The sequence below is a fragment of the Antrostomus carolinensis genome, unplaced genomic scaffold (assembly GCF_000700745.2).
Source record: "Antrostomus carolinensis isolate BGI_N321 unplaced genomic scaffold, ASM70074v2 scaffold47359, whole genome shotgun sequence".
Classification (NCBI taxonomy): domain Eukaryota; kingdom Metazoa; phylum Chordata; class Aves; order Caprimulgiformes; family Caprimulgidae; genus Antrostomus; species Antrostomus carolinensis.
Genome location: NW_010337315.1, coordinates 270 through 5,306, shown reverse-complemented (window position 1 = coordinate 5,306; position 5,037 = coordinate 270).

Genomic DNA, 5,037 nt, shown 5'->3' with positions numbered 1-5,037 from the left:
CAGTATGGTCATTGTGTTGTGGAGGTATGCAACAGCCTTGTGGGAATGCAATTCCAGTATTCAAAACCAGAGGGGTAAAATTAATTGTTCTGGCACTGAGCTAAGCATTTTCTAATTTTCCGCTTGTGTCATTGAGGCTGAGGTTGTCTTGGTTTTTAAGTGACTAGGAAAAGAAAATAAATTGAAGGAAAAAATGCAGGTTTTTGTTTTCATTTTACAGAATAGACTAAAACCATGGCTAAGATCCTTGTTTATTTTTAAAAGCCCTACAATCTGGAACCTAACTCAGCTCCATTTGACTCCTAGAGGACACCAACTCTACTGCTGCTGAGTTTCTGTTGCCAAGTCAGAATTTTAGCGCCTTTTCTGATTATTTTTAAATTCCGTGGCATTTTAATGTACATGACTTTTGGCAGCTGAAGTCTCAACTCTTTCATTCTCTTATCTGTCAATAAGGGGCACGACAGCTCTCCAAGAAACAAAAGCAGGGAGTCTAGGAACTGCAATGCCCACTACAGGCTCCAGATGGGGTCCGGGTTACCGCAACACTCAACACACCAGAGGACCCTGCCATCTCCCCCAGCCAAAATCTCTCTCCATCCTGGGCTTTCAGGAATTCTTGCCTAACCACAGTTTCTGACAGAAATCAACTCATGGTCTTCTAACTCCCTTCGTATAAGAGCTTGTTCCTCTGAATTCAAGTGAGTTATCTTACTGCTACCAGCATCCTTATGCTCCTGTGAAGAACCCTACACTGAGGACCTGTACTACCCTCATAACAGCAGGTCTAAGGCAGCAATTGAAAAAAACATGTAAAGGCAAGATCAGAGTTGTTAAAAGGCAACAGAAAGGAACTGAGGACAAAGATCAAGGGAACCAAAAGAGCAGTGTTTTACACGCCCATTTTTTTATATGTGCTACAGTACGTTTCGCATTTTCTATTATTACTGTAAGGAAAGGCTGCTGAACTGTAGACAAGAAGCTTTTGTCTAGTCTTTTAAATGCACGTTTGGCTTATATGATTTACATTGTCTAAAGAGCAGATGTTTTAAATTTTCAGTCAGAAAAAAATATTAAAATCATACCATATAAACAAATACTACACTAGCAAAAAATGCAAGAATATTGTAATCTGTTAATACTTCATATGAAGCAGCATCTCTCTCCTTCTGAAGAGGAATACAGCCAGCTTAATTAGCTATGTATCTGCAGAGCGCTTAGAATGCAAACCTACTGAAATTTCTGATGAGCAATAAATAAAATGTCACTCAGATGCTGAAGTCAAAATGGATACAGAATGAGTAATGATAGAACTGCTGGGGAAAAAAAAAAAAGATGAAAGAAAAAGGAAAAAAAAAAAGATTAAAGAAAAAGGGGGGAAAAAAAAAAAAGCAAAGAGAGAGAGAGAAACATGAAACACCAGATGGCAAATTCTGGAAACAGACGTTGCCATGGAAAAGAAGTGGCTATTATATACTCTTAGGGTGCAGATAAATAAAACACTGAAACAATGGAAGAATGAAGAAAATATGTTTCAAGGCGAGCTGGATACATGAAATGAATCCTAAACCTGACACCTGGTCCATGATTGTCAAATGTGGCTAACCAGCACTCTTTTCAAACAAACTTCCCAACAGAACTCCTTGGTCACCCAAGAGATGTTCCCTGTTGCTTCAGGATGCATTTGCTCTGGCCACCTGTCTAACACTGAATGCTTTAAGGTCTTTGAAGTCCCAGGCTTGGACATTTGCTTGAGTATTTGCTTGTACATTGAAGGTAACCAGCTTGGTGCATTGGTCCTTTAAATTAGTTCTGGACCTTAACACTGTAAAAGCAAGAAAAATCTCTGCAGCAGAGTCACTACAGAGACTAGAGAAGTGTATAGCCAAGACTAAGTCCTTCGGCTTGTAAAGAAGGAAGTCAAGGAAAATAACCAGCACTTTCATAAAGGTGTATCACAAAAAGCAGGATCAACAGCTGCTAACACCAGTGCCCAAATGCTTCAGTTAGTTCTGATGTGTCACCCATGTGATGGGGCTAAAGGATCCAAAGATGAGGAGCTGAGACCTCCCCACCCCAGTGCCTAGCTCAGGCCTTTTCTATTCCAAGAGATGCCCAAAGCTCCTCCATCAACACACAGCTGGTATACTAAACTATGCATCAATCCTGATGCATTAACCCTGACTAGCCTCTAAGCACCACACTGCAAATAACCAAAAGAATGTAAAGTGAACAATACTGGCTGATGGAAGACGGGTATTTTTGATCCAACACTTTGTTACTTTGTTTCTGGCTAGGACATTCATAGATTAACATGAGTAAGGGGTCCATCCTTCTTTCCCCTCCAGTAAGCTGCTATTCCCCTCCCTGTTCCCACAATGACTGGCTGACTTTTGCAATTAGAGACACAAGGCCTGTTGTTTACCTCCTTCCTAAAACTGGAATGCGAGGCCAGGTGAGAGACTTACTAGACCCAGCTCCTGAATGAACAGCCCAACCTGCTGAGAAAGGCTAAGCAATGAACTCCCAATGTATGTTGGTGCCTTGGTACCTTCCTCCTTGTACAGCTAACACATATCACTTGCTATCCCAGCCAGCTTAATTAAAACACTTATGCTTGGCAGGACTTAACAATATTAACTCTTATTCCATAACTCTTGTTCTTTTCATGCCTTCAACAGGAGCTTTTAGCTTAATGCTTGTTCCATTTACTTAATATTCTCCACAGCTAAGTTAACTACACCAACATTTCAATGATAATTCACATTTTGCACCTGTCTCTGTTTTGTTTACCTTGAGGAATACTACTCTTCCTATTTACTGTTCCTCAAGAGCAGCACCACACTGCTCTGCAAACCCCTCAGTTACACACAGTCCTTATTTTGCTAACTTAATGATAACTCGGATCTTCATACCCGACAGCAGCGTTTTCCTTGCTAAAGCTCCCTTTTATCTACAGAAAAGGCACAGAAAACTTCCATTTCACCTGTGGCCTTTACCAGCCAAGTATCCCCACGTGCGTGGGGGTCTGCGCAGTGCTTCTGTGGCGCTGGTTGTATGCTCCTGTCCCTTGGAGGACATACACTGGAGAAGAGGACCTGGCTGTTCTGTTCACCCTGTCGGAGACCGTGCAAGGTATTTCCATGATAGAGTTAGCAACATGAGACAAAAGAACGATACCTACTTAGTTAAACTTACTTCTTTGGGAGCAATACTGAAACAGTTTTGGTGTAAATTTGGACAATAAAGGTAGGCAATTTTCTAACCACCATGTCTTTCTTGAAAAGCCAACTCTTCCATGATCCCACTAGAAGTTCTGCATGAGGTTAAATCATGAGTAATAGGCTCATGTATCTGACCCTGGAATAGTAAAATGCCAAGCACTTGTATTTAGGAGAGAAGAAAATGCAAGTCTTTGTTACTGGTGGGAATTTTACTTTTAGACAACAGTGTTTTAATGGAAAATATTAAAAAAAAAACAAACCCTACACAGGAATGTGCCAATTTATGCAAGGTAAACAATATCCAGTAGAATCCTGTTTCACTAGGAGAAGGGAAGAGAATGACTGAGAGCACAAATCCCTAAGTATAGCTTACTAAGGTTTTTCAAGACAATCACTTAAAGGTTTTTATTTCCTAAGGATGCTGAGCAGGGACTCTTTTCTGGAAATTGCCATTAGAGAGAGAGAGATGGGGGATGAGTTTCTGCCCCCTGCACCTGAGTGACACAAACTAAACCCTTTTTTATTCAGCTCTATTGTTTTTAGCTGACACCAGTGTAAAAGGGAAAGACTCTCTAAGAAAATGCTTATAGGTAAAATGATATTGATTAATAGAAATATTATGGTTAAGATGAAAAATTAGAAACAGGTGCTACGAAATAATACAATAATAATTGTTATAAACCATGCAACCATGCTGCTTCTCACTTTGTCCTTTGTATAGCCTTCTCCATGGCTGGTTTAAACCCAATCCAGCTGAATCAACAAGAATAACAGAATTTAGAGACATAGCAATTATAGAAGATAAGTGATTAACCTGGAGTGAGTTGTGAAAGATTACATATTTTAAAATAGACATAAGTTAAATGTCATTATGTAAGTTTTTCTTAGAAGTGCAAAGGTGAGCAGACAGGAAGATTATTCAAGAAGATAAGTGAATACAGTGACCAGAGTGGAACCAGCAGGCTGCAACTTCTGAAGAGGTACTGGGACGAGACGAGAAGAATCAGCTGCATTTGAAGACCACTGTGGACTTTTATAGAATTTTAAATTAATGAGAAATTTGGAACTGAGGGTACATGGGAAAACACCAAGAATTTTGAAAAGAATACCTATTGCATAATGTTAAATTTAGCATATATACAGAGCCTGATTTTTGCAATGCCTTTGCCACTCACTGAGGTGATGGTCCAACTCTGAGTTGTAAATAAAGCAAACCTAGAGTTACCCAGCGACTGAGTTAAATTCCTTTAACAACCAGCCAATACATAGGTATGGAAGTTTTTATTGCCCTCCCATACACCAAAATACAGCTTCTCACTGACTTTGCTATGCCATGCACCAGTCTCCTCAAGAGCTGTCAGAGGGCTGTCTTGAAACAGCCCCTCATGGACCTCTATGAACAGAGAAAATAAACATTATAAGGTCTTGGAGTGTGCTTTGCACAGGTTCCAACTGCTACTGAAGCCTGACACACTGAAGTCCATTGTTTAGCTGCAAGAAAGAAAATTACCTTTTTTTAACTATATATAGGGTGCCTGTACACGCTATTGAGTCTATAAGAAATTACCAGTCTACTTATACAGTATGCCCTGTGAAACTGAGCTTCACCTGTGATATTGCTACAGGGAATGATACAGCTTCCCTGCTGGAATCGATCCTGCAGGATCCTCAAGTCCAACGCTTGTTTTAAACTTGGCTTGTATCACTAATATGCCCAACGCCATCAACTTCCTAACTCGTCATGGGTATGTGCCGTGTTTTTTTTCTCGTGACAAGAAAAAAAAAAAAAAGAAAAAAAAGCCTCGCCCGGACG